The 13,279-nt window shown below is 47.0% G+C and overlaps 5 non-coding genes across 5 annotated transcripts; 4 read left to right on the forward strand and 1 right to left on the reverse strand.

Moving 5' to 3' along the window:
• Positions 1–2,410: 2,410 nt before the first annotated feature.
• Trnal-cag lies at positions 2,411–2,493 on the reverse strand. The gene has a single exon. It is a non-coding gene; the product is annotated as a tRNA-Leu (tRNA).
• Positions 2,494–2,942: 449 nt separating this feature from the next.
• On the forward strand, positions 2,943–3,014 carry Trnad-guc. The gene has a single exon. It is a non-coding gene; the product is annotated as a tRNA-Asp (tRNA).
• A 433-nt stretch (positions 3,015–3,447) lies between these two features.
• On the forward strand, positions 3,448–3,519 carry Trnag-ucc. The gene has a single exon. It is a non-coding gene; the product is annotated as a tRNA-Gly (tRNA).
• Positions 3,520–3,843: 324 nt separating this feature from the next.
• Positions 3,844–3,915, forward strand: Trnae-cuc. The gene has a single exon. It is a non-coding gene; the product is annotated as a tRNA-Glu (tRNA).
• A 6,086-nt stretch (positions 3,916–10,001) lies between these two features.
• On the forward strand, positions 10,002–10,074 carry Trnav-cac. Its single transcript has one exon. It is a non-coding gene; the product is annotated as a tRNA-Val (tRNA).
• The last annotated feature ends 3,205 nt before the right edge of the window (positions 10,075–13,279 follow it).

The raw sequence follows: 13,279 nt of genomic DNA on the forward strand, positions 1-13,279 counted from the left end.
GTGGATCTCTGGTTTCAAGGCTGACCTGCTCTACAAAGTGAGTTCCAGGACAGCTAGGGTTACACAGACAAGCCCTGTCTCAAAAAAGAGTAAGCCCAAATAAATAAACAAATATCAATTAATTGGTGAAAATACACAATGTGTATTTGTGTGTGTGTGTGTGTTGGGGTATATGTGTGTACATTAGTGCAAGGGCCCATGGAGGCCAGGAAGAGGATGTTGGATCCCCTGGAGCTGGAGTTACAGAAGGTGCGAGCCACCTAATATGAGTGCTAGGAAACTTGGGTTCTCTGCGCGAATAATACATGTTCTTAATCTCCTTGACATTTCTTTAGTCCTCATTTTAACTAAAAAAGAAATGGAAAGGAAAGGACATGACTTCCATGGTTTTAGAGAAAGTTTATTTTAGATACAAGGGAGAGCATGCCCGGGAGAGCTTTGTTAGCATTTGTTCTAGGCTCCGCCCAACAGTTACCTAGCAACAGCCAGGTTATGAGCCTGGCTCTCTCTAAAAGTCACCTCCTCTCTCTCTCCTCTCTCTCTCTCTCTCTCTCTCTCTCTCTCTCTCTCTCTCTCTCTCTCTCTCTCCCCCTCCCCCCCCCTCCCTGCCTCCCACAGCAGCGTTCTTTTTGTCTTGCTCCTCCCTACCAATGTTCACACACTTAAAACACACCTTGGTTAATGATTTATTTTGTTCTGTGATTTAAAAAAAAAAATGTATGTAACAGCTTCCATATTGAGATGTATTGTTTGGGACAAACTGACCACGCTCATTCATACTCAGTTCAGAATAAATCACTTCTTACTGTCTTCCAGCATAGAGCTGCACTTTACACCACGAGTGTCAAAAAGGCTCCTCCCCCCCATTGACTACGCTTGTGACACTCAACCTAACTTGTACCAGAAAGAAGCTTCTTAGCCGTGCTCTGGTCTCGGGAGAAATACACGCAGGAAATACCTGACATCACTGACTCTACCAAGTCGTCGTCGTCCCCCTCCCATACCATCAACCACAACTGTGGTGGGGCAGGCCTATGATCCCAGTCCTCCCAGTCCTCAGAGGTAGAGACAGAGTTCAAAGCCCATCTCTCATTACCAGGAAACTCAAGGTCAACCCAGCTACAACTTGCAGAAGACTCAGGCTTGGTTCCCGGGGCCCATATGGCAGCTCACAATGCTGCAGCTCCAGCCCAGGAGTTCTGATTTCCATCTCAGGCCCTGCATTCAATGCATTCATTGCATTCACATGGTGCTCATATAGACATACATGCATACTTTAAAACAAAAAACAAAAAAAACCCCAAAAAACAAAAAAGTACTATTTAAAGTATAATGAAAGGATTAAAGGGGGTAGTGAGAGATGCAAGAGGCGAAAATAAAGAGTTGAAGCAGTTTCAAGCCAAATTCTTGAAAACTGGAGATCTTAAGTGTGTGGCCAGCCTTTGCTACACAGTTTGAGGCCACTCTGGACAACTCTATAAGACCCTGTCTTTGTTAGGGTTTTACTGCTGTGAAGAGAGACACCCTGACCAAGGCAAGTTTTATAAAGGACAACATGTAATTGGGGCTGGCTTATGAGTTCAGAGGTTCAGTCCATTATCATCAAGGCAGGAACATGATAGCATCCAGGCAGGCATGGTGCAGGAGGAGCTGAGAGTTCTACATCTTCATCTGAAGGCTGCTAGCAGAATACTGGCTTCCAGGCAGCTAGGGTGAGGGTCTTAAAGCCCACACCCACAGTGACACACCTACACCTCCAACAAAGGCACACTTCCTAACAGTGTCACTGCCTGGGCCAAGCATATAGAAACCATCACAGACCCTATCTCATAAATTTGAGAAGAGCAAGGGGTTGCAGCTAATGTGTAAAGCTCTTGTCCAGCATTCCCAAGCCCCAGGCACAGTCCAGAGCACAGGAAAGCCCACAAAGAAGCAAGCCAAGGACGGATACAGAACTAAGTACAAACCAGGAATTTAGGGGATGAAGATTAGTATCAGAAAGCAGTAAGAAAAACATCGTTCTATACACACTAAATCAAGGTGGGAACACCGGGTCGCTAACCTGCAGAAGAGCCCACACCCACCATTTACTTATGTAATCCAAATGTAGAAATAAAATTCTAAAGGACCTAGAAAAAGGTTCAGCATGAAGTGTAATGTTTTCTACCAGTAATTGAAAATGCAGAAGCAATAAGGAGAAAGATTAGATAAATTAACTTACGGTGAGGGGAAGCAGGGACGTCAACACCTTCAAGTGACGATCGAGAGGGATTGGGGTAAGGGTAGCAAAGGTGAACTGAGGTAGATGGGTTGAGTGCTTGCTATTCACCTCAGGAGAGGAAGAGAAAAGATGTTTGAAAGCAGCAAATTGCTACCTAGCAGGAATTAACAACGGGGACTAGAAAACGTTTGTCAGGAGTGGGATTCGAACCCACGCCTCCAGGGGAGACTGCGACCTGAACGCAGCGCCTTAGACCGCTCGGCCATCCTGACTACACTGCATGTCAACAAGCAGCTCAGATAGAAGGTACAGTTTGAGCGTGCCCCTTTATCCTTTGCTGATTGGATCTGGCAACAAGTGCATCTGGACTCCAGATTCAAGCTGTAAACCTCGCCACAGAAAAGAGGCAATGGATTCTACCACAATGGGCACGATGCTTCAACGTTCCCGGGTCTCGGGTCATCATCTTCGGTTTAGGAACCAGTTCAACAACTCAAGCTTGCCATCCCGAGCCTCTTCTCCGGAGAAGACGGCAGAGGGCGATCACCGGAGGTTTGCACGCAGGTCCGGGTCCTGGTGGGAGGGGTGTTGTCGCCGGGTCCCAGAGGCTTTAGGGTTGGGGTGCTGTGAAGTGCAGAGGTGGATGATGGACCAGACCGAAGCTGGCGATACTGGCGGACGACGGACAGTGGATGGCATCAGAGTGCCAGTATTGTCGTCGTCCTCGTTAGTATAGTGGTGAGTATCCCCGCCTGTCACGCGGGAGACCGGGGTTCGATTCCCCGACGGGGAGATACGGTTACTTTTCATTTTTACTATTTAGCCAGATAGGCGGCGCCACGGGCGCTCTCCGTTTGATTCACGCCCTACACGCAGACCCAGATAATGCATCCCAGCACGGTATCCTTCAACAAAGCCGCCCCGGGTCCTCAAACCCTTTTTCTGGCCGCTGGCCCAGCGCCTGGCGACTGGCGCCTGCCAACACGCTCCCCCCGCCGCCCCTAGCGAACCCTCCCATCCCAACCCCAACCGCGGTGGGCTCCTGGTGTGCCCGAACGGGCGGCGTGCGCCTCGCTGGGCTTGAGCGATGTGCCTGGCTGGTCTAGGTGGTGGCCTGCCCGGACTGAGCAGACACCAGTGCCTGTGGCCCTCGTGGCCTGGCCTGGCCTGGCTCCTGAATGTAGCAGCTAAGAGGTCAGAATGTCCCCAGAGTCGGAGCTAGTGTTGCGTTGGTGGTATAGTGGTGAGCATAGCTGCCTTCCAAGCAGTTGACCCGGGTTCGATTCCCGGCCAACGCACAACGTTCAGTGTTTTGTTAAATACTGGATCTTTCTGGTGCTGCTCAGCTTGTTTTTGTTGAATACTGGATCTTTCTGGTGCTTCTCAGCTTGTTTTTGTTGAGTACTGGATCTTTCTGGTGCCTCTCAGCTTGTATCGAGACTGCGTGATCTAACAGACGCTTGAGATATTTTGAGGATGTGGCCAGCAGGAGGATAGGTGCCAGGGGCAGGTGTCTTTTGGAGTCTTCTGTTTATGGTTGCCCATCAAAAAGCTAAGTTAATAAATAGTAGTGAGCTTCAGATCAGACCTAGGTATTGTACGCGAAAGTAGCTCGTTGTCACTCCCTGGTGGTCTAGTGGTTAGGATTCGGCGCTCTCACCGCCGCGGCCCGGGTTCGATTCCCGGTCAGGGAAGTGCTACTTTTACTCTGTAGTTCTCAGTTTTCTTTCTTACAAAAGCTTTCTAATGGTCCTTATAATGCCCGGCACCACCTCACCATGCGAATGTTTAGAATTCCTCTATGACTCTGCACTCCTGTCCTTTTAAACACATTTGCCCTCATGCACACCTCGTTCCTGCTCTTCCTTTTCGGAGAACTTTACTTTTGCACATCTCAGGCTTTCTGCTTCCCTTGGCGCCCGGCCGAAGTACTGCCACCATCTCTTGCCGGCACACACGAGCCTCGCAGAGCCCAGCCTCAGACACGTCACCCGCCCTTAACTCAGAAAGAAGTCCCCCAGGCTGCAGTAATGGCTCTTCCTGGTTGTCAACTTGACTATATCTGGAATGAACTACAATCCAGAATTGGAAGGCTCCCCTGTGATCCAGATCTTGAGGCTGGGAGATAGAAGTTTCTGATCTTGGCACGGAGATCTTGAGGCATAGTGGCTATGAATCCCAGGAGATTAGGGCAAGGAGATCTCTGAGTTCAAGATCATCAGGGACAAAGCATGGTGGTACACACCTTTAATCTGGGCCACACCTTCTGCTGGAGACCTACCTAAGGATACTGGAAGAAGGAAGGTTCGCTCTTTTTCACCTGCTTGTCTTGTGGGACTGAGCAACTACTAGATCCTTGGACAGCTGACCATTCACAGCTAACCACTGCTGGGGAGTTGGACAGGCAGATTATCGGCTTGAATCTGCTGGGCTCTTGATCCTTGAACTCCAGCTCAATGATTATAGGTCTTTTGAAAAACTACAGGGGATCTCAGCAGTTGTAATAAAGAGGGCAGAAATTATATCATATAGTAACAGTTCCCTGCTGCCCAGGACGGACATTTTCCAAGATCATTTTATCATCGGAACAGTTAATCCCATCCGGTATGACATCCAGATGTGTCAAACCTATTAAGTACAATGAATCTCCTCCATTTCTTTAACTAGGAACTTCCAAATTACTGGTGGGAACTAAGGCTAGAAATACCAGAAGTCTTTGTTGAATTTTCCACAGTGGAAGAGATCTCCAATGCCGAAAGGCTATGGAACTCTTAAAAGCCAAGGGGGAATTACATCCATTGCTAAACCTTTTCTTGATTCAGAATATCTGGCAGAGGATTGGGGGATGTAGCTGATCAGTAACATCACTTTTTTTTTTTTTTTTTTTTTGGCTTGGTCAAAGCTCTGGGTTTTGTACACTCAACTGTGTACTTCAATGTTAAAAATTATAAATTTGGGGGAAATGCCAGCCCATTGTAAATTGTAAAAAAATTTCTTTTCCCAGAGAAGTCTTTATATGTAGCCCAGGCTAGCCTAGAACTGGTGATAACCCTGCCTTTGCCAAAGTGCTAGGATTGTGTCCGTGCTCACCAAATACCCTCAGACCCATTAGGGATACTTTTGAATGATTGTGTGGGGCTGGGGCCTGGTGTGTGTGTGTGTGTGTGTGTGTGTGTGTGTGTATTGTGTGTTCAACCTGCTCAATCTCTTTCCTTCTCAGATACGGTTTTACTCTCTATGGAATATTTAAAACTTTGTCTTCTTACGCTTGAGAGTCATTCACCGATTGCTTCCGTGTGGTTTAACTTTGATTTTGAAGTAAGGCTCACTGTCTGGGCGTAAAATTCACAAATGAATTAGAAAACCTGGCTTTTGGAGACGTTTACAGAAACAGAGACATCCACCATGCTGACATCTTCTAGCACAGATTCTAGTTCAAATGAGCAGTGAGCTCTCTTCCCAACACGTCTGTTCCCCACTGCAGACCGCAGTGAGCTTAGTTTTCACTCATTTCCAGCTGGGAAGGGGGAAACCGAGGGGCTTGTGGGGGCGGGGGGAGGGACATACGTGGAGGCAGTTTGGTGTTCTTAGATTTGTGCCACTGAGTTCTAAGACTATCAGGACAAAGCAGCGAGTGCTACAAAGCAGGAGACCCATAAATACAACATTCTTAAAGGCTTCTTCTTATTAATTCTTTAAGAATTCCACACAGTACATTTTGATAATGTTCACCCCCACTTTTCTTGGATCCACCCCCCCACCTTGTCACCCCTCCCCAGTTTTGTTTTTTGGACACACCTGGGCCCAAATTCGTGCTGCCCATACATTTCTGGGTGTGGGACTATTTAGCGGAAACTGGTCTACCCAGCCTTGAAGAAAGCTGACCCTCCCTCCCTGTAATGCTCCCAGCCTCGAGCAGGCTAAGCAGACCTTGAACATTTCGACCTGGACAGAGACATCTGCCTTGGCTGCAGTTGCAGGTTCCCATGGGACCTCAGCTGTTTTGGCTGCCTGCACTGACCTTGCTCTGCAACACACTCCAGCTGAAACATGGGTGGATGTTTTGGGGTTTCCCTTTATAAACTTTGATCAGAACCTTGTCTTGGCTTCATTCTTCTCTCGCCCCTCCCCCTGCCCTTTTCATTTCCAGCCCCCCATTCAGGTGAACCCTGTTTGCCTTTTTGTTGCTGGACTGGATGGCTACACCTCCCCACAGGCCACCAACTGTTTACAGCTCTGTAACAGCAGTCTTTTCTACCCATGCCCCAGTTCCCAAATAACAACTCTGAAACTTAATTATTTATGAATAAATGCCTAGGCTGTAAGCTTGAGTTTGTTCCCCAACTAGCTTATAATTTATATAACCTGTTTATTCTATTCTATGAATGCCACATGGCTGGTTACCCTCTCCCCGCCCCCCACACTCCCGGAATCCTACCTTCTATTTGCAGCCTTTTTCTGATAGGCCATCAGCTTGTTATACAGGTAATGCTTCCACACAGTACACAGAGATTAGCGCCTCAGTTGAAGGTGAGGGCTTGTGAGGTCCACATGAACACAGTCTTTAGGAGGAGGATCTGTATTGGTATTGCCTCTGTGGTACAATTGGTTAGCTTATTTGGCTATTACCGCAGGGCCATGAGATGGAGTGTTTATTCTGTAGCCTTTGGGTGTTGTTGTTGTTGTTGTTGTTGTTCTTTCTTAGGACCCAGTTCTCTGTGTAGCCCTGGCTGTCCTGAAACTCACCAGGCTGGCCTTGAAATCACAGAGATCTGCCTGCCTTTGCCTTCCAAGTGCTGAGAAAAAGACATGTGCCGCCACCTGATTTTATGATCCATAAGCTCTATTTCTAATCCTGAATGTTGCAGTTTGGTTCCCTCACTGAAGACATTCCCACCTACCTCCCCAAACCCAAGGCTTGTAGTTCCTTTTCTTCTCTCCTTCCTATCTTTACTCTGTGTACTGGTTCTCTACAGGAGCATAATTTATAGAACGAATCACTACATATAGAGAAAAATCACTACATATTAGAGTGACTTATACCTGTGATCCCACTACTCCTACAATGACTGTCTACCAACGAAAAGTCCAAGAATACAGTAGTTGCTTGGTCCATGAGGCTGGGTGTATGTCAGAAAAGAAGTAGGCTCTAATGACAGTAAACAAATGGACTTGACAGCCAGAGAGGGGCCAAGTGGGCAAAGGAAGAGGGAGAGGAAGAGAGAGAGAGGGAGGGAGGGGGCAGGGGGAAGGGAGAGAAATTGAGAGGAGGAAAGGGGGAGGCAGGAGTAGAGAGAGAGGGAGGAAAAGAAGGAGAGAGGAAGGGGGAGGGGGAGGGGGAGGGGGAGAGTTTCCTCCTTCCATTGTCCTTATGTAGGCTGTTAGCAGAAGGCGTGGTTCAGATTAAGGAAGATCCTCCCACCTCAATAGATCTGAATTAAAAGATCTTCCCAATCCCAGCACTGGGGAGGCAGATTTCTGAGTTCGAGGCCAGCTTGGTCTACAGAGTGAGTTCCAGGACAGCCAGGGCTATACAGAGAAACCCTGTCTCGAAAAACNAAAAAAAAAAAAAAAAAAAAGATCTTCCCACTTCAGATGGTTTAATTAAGAAAAATCTCTCACAGGTGTACCCAGACACTTAGATTTTAGCAAATTCTAAGTTGACAACCAAAAATAGCCATCACAACATTCTGATATATCTCCTTATACAACATTTAATATACACACAATATATACCCACAAACATATATTACTTTCTTGTATTCGCTTCCCTTATTGCTCTCTGATTCCCACACCACCCATTGTGAGGCCCTGGCTGGGTGAGAACTCACAGTCTAGACCCAGCTGGGCTCATGAAATTATCCTCCGCCTGGCTTCTATTTCCTGAGAGCTGGCTACCCTGTTCAGCTAACCCTATCCACCTGTCACAGCAGATGCAGAACAACCAAGTAAAACCCAGTGTGTTGTTGTTGTTGTTGTTGTTGTTTTGTTTTGTTTTTTGACAATGGAAAGGATTTAGGGGCAGCACAAATTCAACCTCTTAGCGTTGCTTTGAGGTTTAGAACTAAACTGACATAAAATAGGCCAACTGTAGGAATTCACAGAATTTCAGACACCTTTCACATAGTACAAGGCCCTTCCATAGAAAATGAGGACCCAAAAGAGCAGTTACCATCAGACAGAAGTCCTACAAGATGGACTCTGTTTGGAGGTAATATAAGTAGGACTCAGAGGACAGTCTCAGGACACTTGAAGAGGACCTCTATCCTATTAAAGCTATATTTGTCAATCCAACCTTTCTAAATGATTTTTTTTTTCTGTTTGTTTTTCCATGTAGCCCCGGCTGTCCTGGAACCTGCTCTGTAGACCAGGCTGACTGCAAACTCAAAGATCTGCCGGAGCCTGCCTCCTGAGTGCTGGGATTAGAGCTATGTGCTACCGCCATCCGGCTCTGTATTGATTTCTAAAGTGTAAATGTTTCCAGCAGAGTGGGATCAGCATATGCTTGGACAAGATTCCCTAAGAAAGTATGTCCCCTAATCCTACTAAAAGTGGCTTAATGTGATACATTCTTTAGTGTTGGCCTAGGGCGCCCCTTGGAAACAGCTGAGGTCTTTTCACATTTTACACAGCCTCACACAGTCAGCTCTTCCCCAGGGCTCTCTCACCACCACTTCTAACTCAGCCTCTTTCCTTTCTTCCTCATCCTTCACCCGTGACTCTCGGCCCCAGATTCTAATTTCCTTCGTCCTCTGTCTTAGCAGAATCAAATTCACTCATCCACTGACTTTCATTTTTATAATATGTGGGGCCGCACAAATACCTGCTGGTCTCAAAGTTTCGCTGCGCAAACAAAAAGCCCAAACATCTTCCCATTACGTATTATAGTTATTTTATTTTATTTTTATTTGTTAAGGGCTGGGAGGAGCTTTTTCTCTTTGGTTGCCATGGCCGGGAAAGGCATTGCTCCTGGAGATACAGTAGGCATTAATGCTGCCTTACAGAAGGGGCTGAAGAGCTCTCTTGTCCACCATGGCCTGGCACTGAAGTTCGTGAAGTTGTCAAAGCTGTAGAGCACCAAGTCCGTCCTTGGAGCGTGCACCCAATTGTGCAGAGCCTGTGTGTGTGGAGTTGGAGGAAGACCTTCGTGCTAAGCCCCCAAATCAACCTAAGGCTGATGAGGAGAAACTAGGGCAACTGGCAGGCCTCTGCAAAACCGACTCAGTGGGAAACCCCGATAAAGCGGTCGCATGCAGTTGTGCAGTGGTTAAGTAAGAAGGTCAGGGATGTCAGCGAAGAGTACCTCAGATGCAAGAAACGAACAAATAAACATTTTGACTCATTAAAAACAAACAAACAAAAGCAGAACGAGAAAGCCTGAAAATGCTTTTTACATTAGGTTCAGGACAAGCATTAGGTGCTTTTTCATTGCTCCATTTCTCTCCAGTCGCGCGGCACAGCAGATGCTGGCCGCCAGGTGGCGCCCTCTACTCACCAGCCAAGCACTCCTGGGGAACCGCAGGATCTGGAAAGCTGCGCCTATTGGTGGTTACGGAAGCCTGGCGCTCTTCCCCGAGCCTCCGGGTCCCCGGGCAGAGTCTTAACTTTGCTGGCAGTTTTCTTTGGAGGCACCGTCTAATTCCCAAACGTGAGAATCATTTAACAGCTTCAGAGAGGAACCTACTTGTTCCATGTGTTAGTTGGCTAAATAGAATTTAAGAAAGCCAGAAAAGAAACAATTCACTTCAAGTATAGTTCCTACAGCATGCCCTGTCAGCCAGTTTCCGTAGTGTAGTGGTTATCACGTTCGCCTCACACGCGAAAGGTCCCCGGTTCGAAACCGGGCGGAAACAGCTACTTTTTTTTTTTGTTTTTTTTCAACCTATAGAATGATCTAAAGATTTTTACAGTTAGAACCCACAATAGGATCTGACCAAATTACAGTGAGGTCAAATTACACGTCTCCTGGTTCATATCCAGGGTTGGAACAGCACAGTTAAAATTACACGAATGAAGGGAGGGTGGCGGCAGTGAGCTGGTCCTTTTTACTTATTTTAAAGAGACCTGCAGGTATTTATGTCGCCCTTCAGCTTCTTCCAGAAGACGCTGTGGCGTCGTCAGTTCATACTTCTGCCCCCAGAAGGGCTCTGATCTTTTCAGCAGGGATTGCCTGCCTCATATCCCTCCTCTCCAGAGTATAACCTGTACTGAGAGCTATCCCGCCGCCCGCTACCCCGTGATTATCTTGCTTTATAATGCGGTAGCTCCCATCTCTATTATTATGCTTGCTCCGTAAGCATGAAAACCTAAGTTCAGATTCCTAGCACTCACTAAGAAAGCCAGCGCTCTCAGCTGGGAGCTCCAGTGTGGCTGCTTCTGCAAGCATCCCTAGCCTGTATCTGCGCGCGCACGCCATTTGCTCTTTCATTTGGAAACCACACCCAGGAGGACAGCGCGCTTCCAACTTTGGACTGGGAACTTTAGCTGCCTCAACAACGCTTTCCTGGTCCCTTTATTTTACTTATTTTTAATGCATATGGTTGTTCTGCCTGCATATATGCCTGTGCACCACATGCAATATAGTGCGCTCAGCGGCCAGAAGAAAGCATTGAGTCCCCCAAAACTGGAATTAAAGACACTGGAGCTGCTATGTGGGTGCTGGGAACCTAGTCCCCTGGAAGGGCATCCAGTACTCTTAATATAGTACTTTTTTTTTTTTTTTTAAAGACTATGGGGCTGGAGAGATGATGACTCAGTGGTTAAGAGCACTGACTGTTCACCTATAGACCCTGAGTTCAATTCCCAGCAATCACATGGTGGCTCACAACCATCTATAATGGAAACCAATGTCCTCTTCTGGTGTGTCTGAAGACAGCTACAGTGTACTCATATACATAAAATAAATAATTAAATCTTTAAAAACAAACAAACAAACCAAATTCACAGAGATCTTGCTTCTGCCTCCCTAGTGTTGGGATTTAAAGGTATATGCTACTCTACCTGGATAACTCTCACTTTTGCTCGATATATACTTAATAAATTCACTCATCCAAAAGTGGAGGATGATATAGAACACGGGATCTCACACTGTAGTCCATACTGGCCTTGAACTCAAGATGACAGATAATCTCTTGTTCTTCTTGTTGTTGTTGTTTTAATATTTATTTAATGCCAACTATGTGATGGCCTATTCTTAAATTCAGGGCACGACACTCCAGAACAGAGTGAAAGCCACAGCCTGGGAATCTGGAGGGAGTCAGCGCTGTGCTGTTACTCTGAGTCTGGTCATCGTCGGGCGGTCCATTAAGGATGGATGAAGATTGAGCTGCAACCTGACTGTGACCATAAATCATACACTAAGGTCTAACCAGAGCCTGACCTTGACCCTCCGCCTGCCCCCAGTGTATTCAGCCATGAATAGGTTGCCTCATATTGGACTGAAGGTTGAATATGGTTTAAAGTGTGTCCCCCCACAAACGTTTGTGTGCTAGAAGATTGATCCTCGGTGTGGCTCAGTATTTAGATGTTAGAAGCATTAAAAAGTAGCCCTGGTGGGGCTAGTGTTTAAGAGTACTGGCTGCCTTCCAGAGGATGTCAGCACCCACAGGGAAGCTATCTTACCCCCTCTTCTGGCCTCCCTAGCACTAGGCACCCAGTTTGGTGCAAAGACATATACGTGCAGGCAAAACACCCATACACATTAAATTAAAAATAAAAAATAAAAGTAGGGCAGAGTAAGTAAGCTACGTCATGAATGTATTTCTTGAGATAAAGTTGCTATTTAAAAAAAAAAATTGCTAGGCAATGGTGGCACGCGCCTTTAATCCCAGCACTCAGGAGGCAGAGGCAGGCAGATTTCTGCGTTTGAGGACATCCTGGTCTACAGAGTGAACACAGAGAAACCCTGTCTTGAAAAGCCAAAATAAATAAATAAATAAATAAATAAATAAATAATCATAATTAAAAAAAAAAGTTTGGCCCCTGAATTCCCTAGGTTTCCCGATCGATCACTAGATACCCCTGCATGTCTCCTCTATTCCTACAAGGTCCCTACCAGAGAACTAACAACATGGCAGCGCCTGACACTGGACCTTTGGCCTAAATAATCTTCGTTTTGTACAATGTACAAATAATAGACATAACATGGTGCACAGACCTTGAGATGGAAGATTTACTGAGGCCGGTTTATGCAGATAAACCCATCTAACAGGAGGAAAACAAATTAGTGGTTGCAACCACTGGTTATAAAGGGAGCCAATCGAAAACAGAGGGATGTGGGTACGTAGCAGAGGATTTTCAGACAAGTTTGGGGCTGGCCTGGCTTGCAAAGCGTTTCTTGACAGCATGAGACCAAAGTGCGGACCTGGGGGCTTGCAAGCCATTCGGCCCATCCCCAGTTTCCGGTTTCTTCTCCCGGACGCAGCCTGTCCTGCCTCGTCCCCTGGCCGCCCCGCCTTCATGCCAGGTCTCACGGTCCCAGTAGCGCTTTCCCGGTACTCAGGCGTGAGTCACGGGAAGGGGGGTTGTGGGCTGAGGTCATTTCTGGACAGTGGGACGGGATGTGACTCTCCGGGGCCACGCACATGCGGGAGGAGAGCGGAGCAGAGAAAGGGCAGGTCCTCTCTTGCAGCAGGGGCTGTGGCCAAGAGGCTCCGAAGACCCCGCAAGGGAAATGGGTACTTTCCCTTTCCTTCCAAGAGTTCCCCCGTCGCTCCAGCCTAACCCTCCCCCTCCTCAATCCCGGCCTAACTCAACAGTTCAGCAGTTAATTTAGGAAGGTTATCCTTCATAAGTAACTTTCAGAATCTTCAAGTCACTAATGGGAACTCTGAAATCCTATTTGCTCGTTTCTCGTTTACTTTGTAGCAGCCTAATTTACAGTGCCATCAGATCCTTGTAATCATCTTAGGAGATAACCACCATCATCAAAATGTTATATATCAGCCGGGCGTGGTGGCGCACGCCTTTAATTCCAGCACTCGGGAGGCAGAGGCAGGTGAATTTCTGAGTTCGAGGCCAGCCTGGTCTACAAAGTGAGTTCCAGGACAGCCAGGGCTA

This window comes from Mus pahari, chromosome 5 (genome assembly GCF_900095145.1).
Source record: "Mus pahari chromosome 5, PAHARI_EIJ_v1.1, whole genome shotgun sequence".
NCBI classification, from domain to species: domain Eukaryota; kingdom Metazoa; phylum Chordata; class Mammalia; order Rodentia; family Muridae; genus Mus; species Mus pahari.